Here is a 15,914-nt window from a genome sequence, read left to right as displayed (position 1 = left end):
CTCACCCACCAGCTGCTGCAGATCCTCCGTGATGGACTGGATGGAGGAGAGGAGGGCATCTGTAGCACTTGCAGAGTCTGAGAAAAGCAGCTCCGCTGAATCCTGGGTCTCCTCGCTGGACCCGCTCCACCGGGGGGCCCCACACTGGCCCTCGTTCTGAGGAGCAGGAATGGGGGAGGGGTCCTCGCTGTTCTCGGGGGTTTTCAAACCCTCGTGCTTGTCTGGTGCAGTCTGCGGTTGTGGGGGCGTAGTGGATTTCTCTTCCACCGGCCCCAGCACCACAGCAGGACTGATCCTGGCTGGAGCCTGAGACTCTTTGTCCAACAAGGGTTCTTTGTTTGACTTGTTGTTTGCTTTGGCTTTTCGGGCCGGTTTGGCTGAAACAAGCACTGCCTCATCCTTTCTCATTTTGAGTTTATTGGCGTAGGCGTGAGGGCAGTTCTTAAAAACGTGTCCTTCCGAGCCACATAAATTGCACTTTGGCAGCATTGAACAGTCAGAGGCTAAATGTCCCTGTTTGCCACAGGTCTTGCAGCATTTCACAGTGCAGGACGATGCCAGGTGTCCCACAGCACCACAGCGCCGACACACCTTTGGTTGTCCCACATAAAAAACATAGCCATTGCAGGCGCCCAGCCGGATTGTAGAGGGCAGGTGCCTTAAGCCTCCATTTACATTGTCCGGTAGCAAGCAAACCTCGAATTTCCTTGCTCCTGTTTTTATACCGTCAACATCTCTAACCTCAGTTCCATGGTGGACGATGCAGTACTGGTTAAGCCAGGTGTGAATGTCCTCCGTCTTTGCCAGTTCCGAGAACACAACAACATGCACCGTTTTCCTCTCTCTCCGTGTCAGAGGCTGCAAGATGATCTTCTCAAGGGCAGGAACTTTCCCTCTTTTTGCCTCAAACACATCCACACATTGTTCAAACAGAGAATAGGTAGCAAAAACAACCTCAGATGCTTTCTGACCTGGGAGAGCGAAGATGAAATCCAAGTGCCGAGGTTCAAAGCCAAGTTCCTTCTGTAACACTTTTCTGCTGAACTGCATACGATCCATGAAGAGGTCACCCAAAAGCTCAAAACGTACAGCATTCTTGCGGGATCCAAAGGTTGCCATCTCAAACTGCAAAACAAACACTGCTTCCACAAAACAAGAAAACAATCCAACTACTCCAACTACAGGCTGATCAAGGTATCTCCCCTGCCAGGTAAGCCGAGAGCCGCAGGCGATGAGCCCGGAGCTGAACGGGCCCCACTGGCTCGTTTGTAAGGCCAGGTGCATTACCAACCACGACCGGCAGGGCAGAGGCCTTGAAGGCGGCCTGGGCTCCTGCAGCTGTCCAGCCACGCACTCTGGTTTCTCTTCATCTCTTACAAATCTTTTGCCTTTTACTAAAGATTTCCATGGAGAGGAGCATGAATGAGTTCCATACAATTTTTGTGCTTCCCTGCCTTCGGGTGGGGCGCAGCTGGGCTGGTCAAAGAGAGAAAACAAAACCGCTCACAATCGCTCTTATTACGGCGACTGTGACCGTTTGCTCTGCGAGTCCTCGGTCTCCGCCTGTCTGATTGGCGCTCTTTTCTTTGGGAGGTGGGAAGTGTCCGGCCGCAAATATGAAGCGTTACAGCAACGACATGCCATGAGACGATTGACAACGATTTCCATAGGATCCCCGCGGTTGCCTGGCAACCGTCAGCTTTGCGCAGTGGCAGTATCATAGCCTGTGAGGTATAGCCGAGGCGCGATTATTGCTAGTTGAAAACTTTTCCCAATACCCCGCTTCCGCCGGTTTGCAATACAATCGGCGAAAACAATTTTCGACAGTCTCGTCAGAGACTGAGCAAGGTGTTTAAAGACAGATTTTGTCATGGTAACATCACGGTAGAAAGAAACAAGCTTCTTACGTCTCAACAGAAACGCTCTTTAGCTCTTTCAGCGTTATGCAGAGAACAGCGTCTGTCGAGATCACGTTTGAGTCAGCGCGAAACGCCGTGTGCTGTCAGTTTGATTTCATATTGCTCGTAGGGCGCCCGGCTTTTGTCTGTCAAACGTTAGGTTGCGCTTCTTAATGCTGCATCGTCGGCATGAGTGGAGCTTTTTAATTGTCTGTACTTGTCTTACTGCGCCCCATAAGAAATCGTTTGTCCCCGTTCAAAAGAGATTGTGCGATGTCCTGCAGCGTTCGCAAAGCAAACCTTTGACAGTTTGAAAAGAGGAATTTATTCTGCTTCCTGTGCGTGCAGTAGTTACAAAGTTGAACGTCTTTACACGATCTGCTGCAGTTTTCAGTGGGCGGGCTTTGTCAGATGGCTTGGAAAAACGCACTGTGTTTCGGCTCGGGAAACATCATGAGCAGTGTCCTGCATGTTTTCTGTGTATAGCTGTCTTTTAACGCATACAGAATTCATTCGAAATCATTGATTTCTCCAATTAACAAGGGACCTCCCTTTTTGAACCTGCGAGAAGCATTCTTTCAATGTAACAGATTTACTCCGAGGAAAGGCAGCATGACATTGAGAGTAGCTCAAGCTTTCAGCACCCGTATCGGGCTGCGTGTATGCAGACACCGCTCAGAATCCCCTGTAAGATTCTCCCTCACTTCCGTTGTGCAGTGCTTTACCTCTTTCAAAAGGCTTCACTTTCCTAGTCACATTCCAAGGCTCATCGAACCCGGGCTGTTTCCTCCAGCGGTATAGTATTGCAGTGAGACAGCACGATGCCTGCAAGACTATGTCACGCTAAACGCCACAAATTGTGTTTGTCCGTTCGTGTCAGTCGTCCTGCAGCCACGGGAAGTGGGACACAAACATGCTGCAATGCTTTCAGGACGTTAGGATTTGTTTATGCAACATCCGAGAAGAGTACTTGTGGCTTGAATGTGAACTGTACGTGCCCGCCCCCTTTCCTCTGTAGTGCATGAGTTCCTCCCGGCATGCCCTTCGTCATTGTTCTGTCATCTTGTATTTAAAGGGTTGTATTTCTGCTGCTGAAAATAAGCAACGGTTTTCTCACAACGCCCTTTGTTCCCGACGGAGCCCTTGTCTGTCATGAAATTCTTCAAAACCTCAAGCTAGAAGAAGAAGAAGACGACAAATATGAAGCGTTACCGCAACGACATGCCATGAGACGATCGATAACGATTTCCATAGGATCCCCGCGGTTGCCTGGCAACCGTCAGCTTTGCGCAGTGGCAGTATTGTAGCCTGTGAGGTTTAGCCGAGGCGCAATTATTGCTAGTTGAAAACTTTTGCAATACAATCGTCGAAAGCAATTTTTGACAGTCTCGTCAGTGCGTGACATAGTCTTACAGGCATCGTGCTGTCTAACTGCAATACTATACCGCTGGAGGAAACAGCCCGGGTTCAATGAGCCTTGGAATGTGACTAGGAAAGTGAAGCCTTTTGAAAGAGGTAATGTCGACGCTTTTTTAACAGAGTACCAAAAAAGCGTCTTTTTTGAAGGCCTGGGCACTGAGCATTGTTGGTTCAGTGGTAGAATTCTCGCTTCTCACGCGGTAGGCTCTGATTCGATTCCCAGCCAAAGCAGTGGCTTTTGCAGCGAGCGGCTCCATCACTTGCATCCCCTTGCAACTCGCAACTGAAAACCCACTGAAGCTAAGCAGGTGAGCCAGGTCAGTACCCGGATGAGGGTGAGCTACAGGGAAAAACAAAGTTTCCAGCTGGAAGCGGTGTTAATGGTGCCGGCGGGGGGGGCGCTCACCCTGAGGTCTGTGCGGGTCCCAATGCCCCAGCATAGTGACGGAGACGCTGTGTTGTAAAAGGGCGCTGTCTCTTGGATGAGATGTAAAACTGAGGTCACAGCGCTCTGTGGTCATTAAAAATGACCACCAAAACCTTTGACAAAAGCTCTTGGTAATTGATGGTCTTCAATAATGCTTCTCCTTTAGGTACATTTTAAATCAGCTGAAAAATGCTGTGAAATGGGGGGTCACTTCACGCCAGTGTAGGATTTGGGTTACAAGAACTATAAAACTGCACGAGAAAGCCCGTACACTGAATTACACGGCTTTCAATTCAAAGGAGGGCAAAAGAAATTCCCTGAGTTCGATTTTCTGCAGCACAGAGAGGATTGCTGTTGTGAGGCTGGTTAGCTCAGTTGGTTAGAGCTAATAACACCAAGGTTGTGGGTTCGAGTCCCATACGGGCCAGGTCCTTTTCTCCTCTCTTACAAAAGCTGTTAGGTTCCTTTCCGTGGTGAGATGGGTTGTCATGCAACGCTGCTACATAGTGCCGACAGACAATTAAATGACAAAAATGAAGAGAGTTAAAGCAGCTGGAAAGATTTTCTTACAACTTTTGAGCTGACACAGTTTTGGAAAATGTTTTCTTCACGCTGCACTGTACCACATAGGCAGCCAAGAGTCTCCAAAACAAAACAGAATTGACAGTCATATAATGTCCATTAACCCCGGTTTTAAACACAGCATCATGTCTGCCATCATAAGAATATGAGTCCAATATTTTAGAATATAGTCAGAATGTCTTCTAACCTTACCTGTGGTGTCTTTAATCCCTATTGCTCAATGCATGATGTACGTACTGCATACATGTGTCTTGAGAATGAGGAATGGGCCCCTGAGACATTTACCTGTTTCACAAATGATCGTATTTTACTAGAGATTCTGTTTGGGATTCAGATGTGCATTCGGACAGCAATTCCTTTCAAGAAATGATACGTTCTGGATGAGGTCAAAGGTGCTGGAACACTGTATTTAGGATGTATTTGCAGTGATTGTGTCTCCTGCTTCAACGCAGTGATATATAGATGTGCTCCTGTAATTTATTGGTACATGCCCAGGGCAGTAAGTTGTCTGAGGATTTATTTCCAGACGGCATAGAGCAGTGAAGCAGTGAAGTAGTGCAACACACTGGATCATTATATTATTAGAATCTATTCTACTTAAATTATTACATTATACACAACTTGAGCTCTCAGCACCGTACTGAGCCCAGGTGTTTTTCTAAAGCTGTCAGGTGCAGTTCATTTACATGAAGGAAATCTCTTACTGGGTACGATTACAATGCAGTAAGTAGCACAGACTACTTAGGGAGTAGGCTGATGTGTTTAAAAACAACCAGCGCCAGGCAGGAGTCGAACCTCCAAACTCCTAATCCATAGTCAGACACATTATCCATTGCACCACTGGCCCTCGTGTGACACTGCAGGGCTGTAACCCAGTGAGCTTAGCACTGCAACTAGTAAAATATTACCCCCGGTCCATTCTTTTCCAAAAGTGAGAAACACCTGTTTTCTACATTTTGTCTGTTTTAAAACCATATCTCTTTAAACCAAACCAAGAGTTTGTCTTTTGCACTGATATTCTGATTCATTTCGATTTCAAAGAAAAAAAAAACATTACCTTCCAAAGCATCATAAAATTGTCCCTTCCTCCAGACTCTACTTCTCTCTTGTAGTAGTACAGCAGACCTGTAGTAGTGCAGCTGAGCCCGACTCATGGTAAAGTGGAAAAAAATATGCCCTCAACATGAGATTTACTCTGGAGTGAGGATAGTTGTTACCTTCTTATCGTTGAAACGGATGTATGTGATGTGGCGACTAGGTTCTTCTCCATTAGCAGGCTTAAGGTTAAAGAAAAAAAACATTGCTGACTTCTTTTTTTTTTGCCAGCCGCGAGCGCTGATTAGCGAGGTTTGTATTTCATGTTTTGCAAGTTGCATCTATTTTAAGAAAAACAAGTCGTTCAAGACAGGAAATGAATACTTGCATTTCATTAAGTCTAGACGTATGCGGTTGTCCATAATGACCAGTTCTGTTCGAGAACACAGAACAAAAAAAGGCACCGCTGGGATTCGGACCCAGGATTTTCTGTTTACTAGACAGGCGCTTTAACCAACTAAGCCACGGTGCCCCGGGAGTGCTGTCCTTTTGCAGCCACTTGGACACACCACTCAGACACATCTGCATTCGGTGTGTGCTCCGCCTGCTCGCTGAGCAAGTTGCCACCTTTACATACAATAGCAACATCGACACCAAGAGAAAGGATGACAAATGGCTTTTATCTGGAACTTTTCATGTCCAAGGAGCTCAATGTGCTTTCTGTGTACAACAGGGCCACTGAACTCCACACTGGCCACTGAACCACAGCAGTGGCTTGCTGGCTTGACATCTCCCAAGGAAAATGTTGAAATCGCATGTGGAACAGGAAAATGACCCTCGAGTATGAGGGAAAAAAAGAAAAAGATCAACTGGAGTGCGCCAACCCATGTCAGGACAGCCCAGTTTCCTAGACGAGGTGGCCGAGTGGTTACTGTATGCTGAGTCTAAAGACAGTTTCACCCGTTTTCTGATTGCTCGGTTCTGTACCAGTGCAGACATGTCAAACAGTGAATGGCTGTACCTCTACTGTATCCGTGCTCAATGAATGAAATCGGTAACAAATGAATATATGTCTAGTTATACGAAAAACGAGTGGTTTATCGACTCATCTTCATTTGCAGATTTAGAGGCAGCTTCGATATTCGTTTTACAGACGGGGTTTTTTTTTTAATATGGGTCACACACATGCCACAGCAACAAAACATCTCTAGAGATGAGGCTATAGATCACATTTCCATCCTGCAGGTTTTCCTCCCAAAGCCTACGGCACCAACGGCGACCCCTGCTGGCCGGGAGAGCAAAAGCTTACAGCACCTGGTATTCCCAGGCAGTCTCCCATCCAAGTACTAACCAGGCCCAACGCTGCTTAGCTTCCGAGATCAGACGAGATCGGGCGTGTTCAGGGTGGTGTGGCCATAAGCGAAAGCCCCGGCGCCTGACTCGCTACTTGAAGCTGTGTGTGGCGGGGGTTCCGTGCCCCCCGAGCGGGACTGAAGGATCGTTCGTGTGCAACTCTTTGGAAAGGAGCTGCTTTCCAAATCGCATTGCGTGCCTGGATGTTGGCGAATGCGCTCCCTTGTGTTGGCTCGTCCCGCACTGGAGGAGGACAAACAATCTGCACGGAGGAGCACCAGGCAAGTCTTCACCAGACAAAAACCTCCAGTGCACAGCACTCTGGAAACATTTCGGGGCTTTCGCGTGTTTATTTCAGCACGTAAAGCGCACCGGTCCAACACGTCGGCCGGGCGCGCGGCGTCTCCGCCCTTTTGTGGCCTTGCGGCGTCAGAGCAAGAGGCTCCTTCTCGCTGCCCTTCCGCTGTGTTGCAGGGCCCCGAGAGGGAACCCGGAGCGCGCACTTTGTGGGGGGCGGGGGACCGCGTTCGCGCTCTGCCCCCGGTCTCTTGCGCGAGTACTAAATCTCACGGACAGGGGGGCCTCGTCATTGATTGTTACAGGTGAGACGGGGATTAGGAGGAGACCCCGACTGATGGGTAAAGGGGAGCACTAACACCAGAGGGACACCCCCGGCGTCTCTTTTTGAGAGACGCCCTGGGGTTTCCTAATGGCCAAGGAGGGTCGGGACCTCGGTTTGACGCCTCCCCCGAAGGACGGCGCCTGTTTGTGCAGCAGAGTGTCGCCATCAGGAGGCTGGGGCGTAAGAGAGCCACACAGCCCGCAGGGTGAGCGCTCCCTACTGGTCCCAGTCACACCTCTTGCAGGAGCAGCAGCAACCGGAGCTTTTCCGGGGTGGAATCTCCCATCCGGGTGCCGGCCAGGCTCACACCTGCTGGGCTGCCCCGGGGGTGAGCCCAGTCGAGAGTCGCAGGGCCAGATCTAGTCACCGGGGAGAAACGATACAAGTGAAGGATTGCTCGGCTCTCGGCACTTGAAAAGACCGACAAATGTCTCGTTCCCGCCGGAGCTGAATGTACCCGCATGTGTGGTGTCGTCTTCTTCCCCCGCCCCGCTGTGTTTGCTGTATTGTCTCTGAAGCCGGCCCCCCCGAGACGAGACGGGCTGTTCCTGTGCCCCAATTAACACTTTACAGGTGCCATTCCCCGGCATTGTGGCCATTGTCGGTGCTTACACGCGGTAAGATAAGGCGGAGGAGAGCGGGGCATGCCCAGGGGCAGACATTCAAGGAGGGGGCAGTGCGAGGTGAGGTGAGGTGCGACACGCCGGAGCCCCGACGCAGCTAATGCGGAGCACTTGTTGGACTGGCATCGAAAGGACGTGTGCGCACGGAGCGAGCCTTCCCTGCGGCGGAGCGCGGGAACTTTCTCCCCCCCTCCCGCTGCAGGAGTTGTGTGCACTGCAGCGGTGCCGAGAGAAAAGCACAGAAGGCAGCAGGCTCTGGAGAGCAGGTAAGAGACGGAGCCTTGTGGGCAGGCGAGCAGGCCCGTTTTTTGGAAATTGCTGAAAAGGTTTGTTCGGTGTGTGGCAGGCGCACGTCGCGAGCTTGCGTGGCGATCTGCCGGTCTGGAGTTATGCAAATGAGGCCGAATTGCATCCCGGGACATGCTGCGAATGCGCAACGGCGACTGCAGATGTGTAGGAAACGGCGCGCTTGTTTTCTCGTTTTGCCCACACTTTGGAGTGTTAGTGTGGCGTGTGAGTGTGTGAAAGAGTGGGCCCAGCAGGAGGCGGTGGCGTGCGGGGCGAGGAGGTGGCCTAGGCTGCGCGATTTGTGCTGTGGGTGCGGGCCGCTTGCAGGGGCCTGTTTAACTCATACTTACCTGGCAGGGGAGATACCTTGATCAAGAAGGAGGTCTTACCTGGCAGGGGAGATACCTTGATCAGCCTGTAGGTGGAGTAGTTGGATTGTTTTTCTTTTGTTGGAAGCAGTGTTCGATTTGCGGTTTTTGAAATGGCAACCTTTGGATCCCGTAAGAATGCTGTACGTTTTGAGCTCTTGGATGACCTCTTCATGGATCGTATGCAGTTCAGCAGAAAAGTGTTACAGAAGGAACTTGGCTTTGAACCTCGACACTTGGATTTCATCTTCGCTCTCCCAGGTCAGAAAGCATTTGAGGTTGTATTTGCTACCTATCCTCTGTTTGAACAATGCGTGGATGTGTTTGAGGCAAAAAGAGGCAAAGTTCCTGCACTTGAGAAGATCAACTTGCAGCCTCTGACACAGAGAGAGAGGAAAACGGTGCATGTTGTTATGTTCTCGGAACTGGCAAAGACGGAGGACATTCACACCTGGCTTAACCAGTACTGCACCGTCCACCATGGAACTGAGGTTAGAGATGTTGATGGTATAAAAACAGGAGCAAGGAAATTCGAGGTTCGCTTGCTACCGGACAGCGTAAATGGAGGCTTAAGGCACCTGCCCTCTACAATCCGGCTGGGCGCCTGCAATGGCTATGTGTTTTATGTGGGACAACCAAAGGTGTGTCGGCGCTGTGGTGCTGTGGGACACCTGGCATCGTCCTGCACTGTGAAATGCTGCAAGACCTGTGGCAAACAGGGACATTTAGCCTCTGACTGTTCAATGCTGCCAAAGTGCAATTTATGTGGCTCGGAAGGACACGTTTTTAAGAACTGCCCTCACGCCTACGCCAATAAACTCAAAATGAGAAAGGATGAGGCAGTGCTTGTTTCAGCCAAACCGGCCCGAAAATCCAAAGCAAACAACAAGTCAAACAAAGAACCCTTGTTGGACAAAGACTCTCAGCCTCCAGCCAGGATCAGTCCTGCTGTGGCTCCGGGGCTGGTGGAAGAGAAATCCACTACGCCCCCACAACCGCAGACTGCACCAGACAAGCACGAGGGTTTGAAAACCCCCGAGAACAGCGAGGACCCCTCCCCCACTCCTGCTCCTCAGAACGAGGGCCAGTGTGGGGCCCCCCGGTGGAGCGGGTCCAGCGAGGATACCCAGGATTCAGCGGAGCTGCTTTTCTCAGACTCTGCAAGTGCTACAGATGCCCTCCTCTCCTCCATCCAGTCCATCACGGAGGATCTGCAGCAGCTGGTGGGTGAGGGGGAAGAGGAGACTGGTGCATCGGCTGCACCCCTTTCCCCTCAGTGCTCCCAGGAGCTGGACTTGAGGAAAAGAAAAAATGACTCTGTTTTCTCCCCGAGCGAGGAGGAAGGAGAGCATGGCGATGGGGACAGCTGGAACCTCTCCACCCCTCCCTCTACCCCCTTCCTTGAAATGGACTCTGTGAACGCTTTTACTGCTGCCACCCTGATGAAGGCTCATTCAGAGGATGGCTGGCAGGAAATTGGTAAGAAGAAAAAGAAAAAGAAAAAGGTAACAGGTGAGACCGAAGAGAAATGTGTTTTGTAAAGACTGGTTCCACTTTCTTATGTAATATGGCTCTTAACATAATTTCTCTTAACACAAGAGGTATCAATGACAGAGTTAAATGCCAGTCTGTCTTTGATTACCTCCAGCAGAGAGAGGGAGATGTGTTGATGTTGCAGGAGTGTGCTTTAGCCTATCAAGAGAGGTATAAAAGTTTTGAAGATAGGTGGGATAAAGGGCCTTCTGTTTGGTCAGGGGACAATAACAACAGAGCCTCTGGCGTGGCCATTCTTTTCAAAGGATGGGCATTCAAATTGAAAAGTATTCAGAGGGTCATAGATGGCAGGTTGCTGTGTGTGGATGTGGAATGGGGGACCGTTAACCTGCGGCTAATCAATGTGTATTGCCCTACTGACGTAGGAGGAAGGGTGGAGCTACTCAAGGCACTCTCCCCCCTATTGTTATGCAGCACAGACGTGATAGTGGGAGGGGATTTTAATTGTATCTTAGAGCACACAGACAGGCAGTCTAGCTCGCCGATAAAATTGGATTCCAGCTCACTGGCCCTGCAAAACTTAGTTCAAGACTTTAAACTCTCAGACACATATAGATGTATATATCCCACAACAGCAGGATATACATGGTCAGGGAGGAATAGCAGCTCCAGAATTGACTATTGCTTTGTCTCAGAGAGAGTGAAAGTTGTTGGGGTCACTCTTCAGCCTGTCTTCTTCTCAGATCATCAGGCTTTAGGGTGTAGAGTGGAACTCCAGGGCGGGACTGTCTTTGGCCCAGGCCTCTGGAAACTCAACACAAAGCTGCTAGAGAACGAGGGGGTAGTATCCCGCTACAAGGAGAAACTATCACAGTGGCTGTCCTTGCAGTGTCTGTACGGGTCAGTAGGAGAGTGGTGGGAGGAGGTGAAGGTGAGGACAAAGGCCTTTTTCATGGCTGAGGGAAGGAAGGCTGCTGCCAGACGGAGAGGAGTGCTAGCCAGGAAACAGAGGCAGCTGCAGCGTCTCTACACGATGCTGCACAGTGGCTTCGATGTGCTCGAGGATATCGCCCTTTTAAAAAAGGACATCCGGAGCATAGCCGAAGAAAGTAGTCGAGGAGTGCTGTTAAGAAGCAGAGTGCAGTTCTTGGAAGAAAATGAGAAGTGTACTCGCTTCTTTTTCAGGAAAGTGGTAGGCTCCAAGACTGTCATGGAAAGTGTAGTTGATGAGGAGGGACGAGAGAGAACAGAGCCGAGTGCTATCCTCTCCTGCACCGAGGCCTTCTACTCAAGACTGTACAGCTCTACAGAGGTAAAGGATGAAGATATTCATTTTTTTACCTCAAAGCTAGAAAACATTTTGAGTGAAGAAGATAGGGAAGTACTTGAGAGGGATTTGACAGTAGAAGAGCTGAGACAGGCTATGGAGAGCTTACAGAAGGGGAAAACTCCGGGTGCTGACGGGCTCCCTAAAGAATTTTATTGCACCTTTTGGGATCTGCTTCAGGATCCGCTACTGCTCCTATTCGAGGAAAGCTACAAGACAGAATTGCTGCCTGACTCCTTAAGAGAAGGCACTATCTCTCTCTTGTTTAAGAAAGGAGCAAAAAATGACATAAAGAACTGGAGACCCCTCAGCCTGTTAGGCGTAGACACTAAGATCCTGTCCAAAGCCCTTTTCCTGCGCCTACAAAATGTAGTGGCCTCACTGGTAGGGAAAGAACAGACTTGTGGGATAGCAGGACGCCTGATGAGCGACAACCTGGCCTTGTTGAGGGATGTCTGTCTGTACTCTGAGGATCGCTCCCTCCCTCTGTGCATTTTAGGTGTAGACCTAGAAAAGGCCTTTGACCGCCTAAACCGGCAGTACTTAACATCGGTACTTGAGCACATGAAGTTTGGCCCCATCATGAGAAAGTGGATTAACCTGCTGTACACAGGTAGCAACAGCAGAGTCATGGTTAATGGCAATAGATCACGCACCTTTGAAGTCTGTTCAGGGGTGAGGCAGGGCTGCCCATTATCCCCCTTGTTATTCGTTTTGGCTATGGAGCCCTTAGCCTGTGCCTTGCGCCAGGATCAGGCCATTAATGGGATACCAGTGCCTGGAAGTGGGGGAGGAGAGGTAAAGACATCTCTATACATGGATGACGTCACCCTGCTCCTCTCTGACAATGCCTCAATTAGCAGAGCTCTGCAGTGCTGTGATCGGTTCTCTTTGGCTTCCTCCGCAAAAATTAACACATCTAAGAGTGAGATTTTTTATCAGAACTGGAGGGAGCCAAAAGAAGGACATGATCTCAGGCTGCAAGAGAAGAGAATTAAGGTCCTGGGGGTGTATTTTGGAGAAGAGATGGGAACAGTAAATTGGCAGAACAAATTGCCAATCTTAAACAAAAAACTGATGCAATGGAAGGACCGAGACCTCACCATGACAGGGAAGGTGCTGGTCATCAAAGCCGAGCTCTTGCCTGTCTTGAATTTTCTGGCTTCTACCTTCCCAATCCCACACCGTGTTGCGGCGGTGCTGAGGAGATTGATGTTTCAATTTCTATGGGGTGGGAAGCAGGAAAGACTCAGAAGGGAAATAATGTACAGGCCGCTACCCTCAGGGGGGAAGTCTGTCCCAGATATTGCTACGAAGCTGCTGTGCATTTTCCTGGCCTCTGTGCTGAGAGGCTTTGCAACAGCACCTGCAGCGCGTACCTGGACTTATTTTTCCAGGCTCTGGGTAGGTAGGGAGGTGTTCAGAGTGTGGGGTGTCAGACCCAAGCTGGACGTCCCACTCTCTGACACATGCCCTGCAATTTATGGGACAGTTAAAAGTTTTCTAAGATCTCACCCAATTGGCCATATTCCCCTCCGAGATGTCAGCGTCCAAAAACTGGAAGATTTCGTAGCACCCCAGAACAATAGGCAGACCCCTGTGGGCATTTTAACATCAGCCCAAACAAGGAAGGTGTGGAAACACACATCCTCTAAATTTCTGTGCAACATTCACAGAGATTTAGCCTGGAGTGTCGTCCACCAGTGCTTACCGGTACGAACTTTCTTGTACCGTAGGGGCCTCACCCCCAGCCCTCGCTGCGTTAGGGTGGGCTGCGGCGAGGAGGAGACTGTGACCCACCTCCTGTGGTCCTGCTTTTTTGCTAAGGCCTTCTGGGCACAGTTTGAAGATTGGTTGCAGGCTCTCTCGCCCCAATTTACCCTGACCGCTGCTTTCATCATATACGGCATCTCTCCTGTCAAGCTTCCTCCTGACGTGTTTGACAGGATCTGGGCCGTGGTGAACAGTGGGAAAGACGCCCTGTGGAGAGTTAGGAACATGGGGCTGTTCAAAGGCATCGAGGTCCCAGTCAAGGCAGCAGGTAGCCTGGCCCTGTTCATCACCCGAGAGAACTATTACCTCAGAGATCTGTGGAGAGAAGGGAGGGAGGAAGCAGAAAATCTGTGGGAAATAGAGGGCATTGGACAGTATCTCAAGAAACTGTGAAAAACATTATCATGTTTAAGTAAAGAATGTGATTTGCACCAGAAAAAAAGAAATTGTTGCTATGTAACTGGTTCCGTGTCAAAATGTAATGAGATGTGATCATATATACTGTTTTAAGTATGTATATTAATGTAAAGCTTTCTGATTTGTGATTTCCTGTATTTTTTTGTGAAAAGAAAATAAAGTTCTTAAAAATCGAAAATCGAAATCGGTCCACCCAGGGCGAGGCTCGGCCATTGCACTCCGGCTGTGCTGACACCTGCGAATTCCCCAAATGTGGGAATCTCGACTGCATAATTTCTGGTAGTGGGGGACTGCGTTCGCGCTCTCCCCTGATGTGCTTGGTCCAAAATCAGATACGGGAGGGTTAGGACACCACGAGCTGCGTGGCTGCGGAAGGATCCCGGTTCGACAGGAGTGGACGCCGCTGCTGGTTCTCGCTGGCTTTTAGTTAGGGGTCCGGAGAAGCATCTCAAGCTAGTTCCACTACTCTTTCCGGACGTTCATTCCCTTTTCAAAGTCAGTCGTTTTGCTGTAGTCTGCGTTCTTTAGGCTGATTATCGAGGTTAGCCTTTATTTGGTCATGGGGGGCCTCGGTACTGTATGCTGAGTCTAAAGACAGTTTCACCCGTTTTCTGATTGCTCGGTTCTGTACCAGTGCAGACATGTCAAACAGTGAATGGCTGTACCTCTATTGTATCCGTGCTCAATGAATGAAATCGGTAACAAATGAATATATGTCTAGTTATACGAAAAACGAGTGGTTTATCGACTCATCTTCATTTGCAGATTTAGAGGCAGCTTCGATATTCGTTTTACAGACGGGGTTTTTTTTTGAATATGGGTCACACACATGCCACAGCAACAAAACATCTCTAGAGATGAGGCTATAGATCACCTTTCCATCCTGCAGGTTTTCCTCCCAAAGCCTACGGCACCAACGGCGACCCCTGCTGGCCGGGAGAGCAAAAGCTTACAGCACCTGGTATTCCCAGGCAGTCTCCCATCCAAGTACTAACCAGGCCCAACGCTGCTTAGCTTCCGAGATCAGACGAGATCGGGCGTGTTCAGGGTGGTGTGGCCGTAAGCGAAAGCCCCGGCGCCTGACTCGCTACTTGAAGCTGTGTGTGGCGGGGGTTCCGTGCCCCCCGAGCGGGACTGAAGGATCGTTCGTGTGCAACTCTTTGGAAAGGAGCTGCTTTCCAAATCGCATTGCGTGCCTGGATGTTGGCGAATGCGCTCCCTTGTGTTGGCTCGTCCCGCACTGGAGGAGGACAAACAATCTGCACGGAGGAGCACCAGGCAAGTCTTCACCAGACAAAAACCTCCAGTGCACAGCACTCTGGAAACATTTCGGGGCTTTCGCGTGTTTATTTCAGCACTTAAAAAGCGCACCGGTCCAACACGTCGGCCGGGCGCGCGGCGCCTCCGCCCTCTTGTGGCCTTGCGGCGTCAGAGCAAGAGGCTCCTTCTCGCTGCCCTTCCGCTGTGTTGCAGGGCCCCGAGAGGGAACCCGGAGCACGCACTTTGTGGGGGGCGGGGGACCGCGTTCGCGCTCTGCCCCCGGTCTCTTGCGCGAGTACTAAATCTCACGGACAGGGGGGCCTCGTCATTGATTGTTACAGGTGAGACGGGGATTAGGAGGAGACCCCGACTGATGGGTAAAGGGGAGCACTGAAGAAAGATGTGAAGACGGGGGTTTGAATTTAATCTTTTCTGTAGGGGGTTTAGACTTCCAAGTCACAAGCAGGGGTTTATGGCAGGAAAGGGGGTTAACTGATAAGGATTGCAGATGCCAGCTAGGAACCCCCCTGGGTGTAATGTTAAACTGACCATTTGCCCAGAACATCATAAACTGGCCAAATACCATGAACCCCCCTCTTTACCATCAGACCGAGTGACGTCAGAAACGGAGAAGAGAACTGTATATAACCCAAAAGTTTGTAACAGTACGGGGAACAATACTTCGGTTTTGTTGTTTCTTGCGGGAAACAAGACTTCGGCTTTATTGTTCCTTGCATGCAATAAACTCATCTGTTTTACTTCATCTCGGGATCAAGAACCTTATTTCTTCTGTTACAACAAATTTGGCGTAGTCGGCGGATGCTCCAGAAGGCGCAGAACTTCCCATCGGCAGGAGAGACGGTCAGCGCGCACATAACTAAGAGGTAAGGACTCCTCTTTTATTTAAAAGTCCCGACTCTCTCTGACCGATTGGGAAATCTCTGCTCCCTGCGAGAATCGCCCGAGATGACGGAGTAAACGTGAGTTTCTGAATTCCTCTGGCCCGGGGAAGGCACCGGTGTATGTAA

At 50.0% G+C, this 15,914-nt stretch overlaps 5 non-coding genes and 2 pseudogenes across 5 annotated transcripts; 4 read left to right on the top strand and 3 right to left on the bottom strand.

Moving 5' to 3' along the window:
• Positions 1-1,350: 1,350 nt before the first annotated feature.
• LOC138230276 (U5 spliceosomal RNA) lies at positions 1,351-1,467 on the top strand. Its single transcript, XR_011186306.1, has one exon. It is a non-coding gene; the product is annotated as a U5 spliceosomal RNA (small nuclear RNA).
• A 230-nt stretch (positions 1,468-1,697) lies between these two features.
• On the top strand, positions 1,698-1,839 carry LOC138230236 (U4 spliceosomal RNA). Its single transcript, XR_011186270.1, has one exon. It is a non-coding gene; the product is annotated as a U4 spliceosomal RNA (small nuclear RNA).
• Positions 1,840-3,179: 1,340 nt separating this feature from the next.
• LOC138230239 (U4 spliceosomal RNA) lies at positions 3,180-3,296 on the top strand (annotated as a pseudogene).
• A 2,523-nt stretch (positions 3,297-5,819) lies between these two features.
• Positions 5,820-5,893, bottom strand: trnat-agu (transfer RNA threonine (anticodon AGU)). Its single transcript has one exon. It is a non-coding gene; the product is annotated as a tRNA-Thr (tRNA).
• Positions 5,894-6,663: 770 nt separating this feature from the next.
• Positions 6,664-6,782, bottom strand: LOC138230334 (5S ribosomal RNA). Its single transcript, XR_011186361.1, has one exon. It is a non-coding gene; the product is annotated as a 5S ribosomal RNA (ribosomal RNA).
• Positions 6,783-13,800: 7,018 nt separating this feature from the next.
• LOC138230168 (U1 spliceosomal RNA) lies at positions 13,801-13,937 on the top strand (annotated as a pseudogene).
• A 635-nt stretch (positions 13,938-14,572) lies between these two features.
• On the bottom strand, positions 14,573-14,691 carry LOC138230129 (5S ribosomal RNA). Its single transcript, XR_011186174.1, has one exon. It is a non-coding gene; the product is annotated as a 5S ribosomal RNA (ribosomal RNA).
• Positions 14,692-15,914: the final 1,223 nt, after the last annotated feature.

The sequence above is a fragment of the Lepisosteus oculatus genome, unplaced genomic scaffold (assembly GCF_040954835.1).
Source record: "Lepisosteus oculatus isolate fLepOcu1 unplaced genomic scaffold, fLepOcu1.hap2 HAP2_SCAFFOLD_48, whole genome shotgun sequence".
NCBI classification, from domain to species: Eukaryota; Metazoa; Chordata; class Actinopteri; order Semionotiformes; family Lepisosteidae; genus Lepisosteus; species Lepisosteus oculatus.
This window is presented reverse-complemented; position numbering and strand designations above follow the sequence as displayed.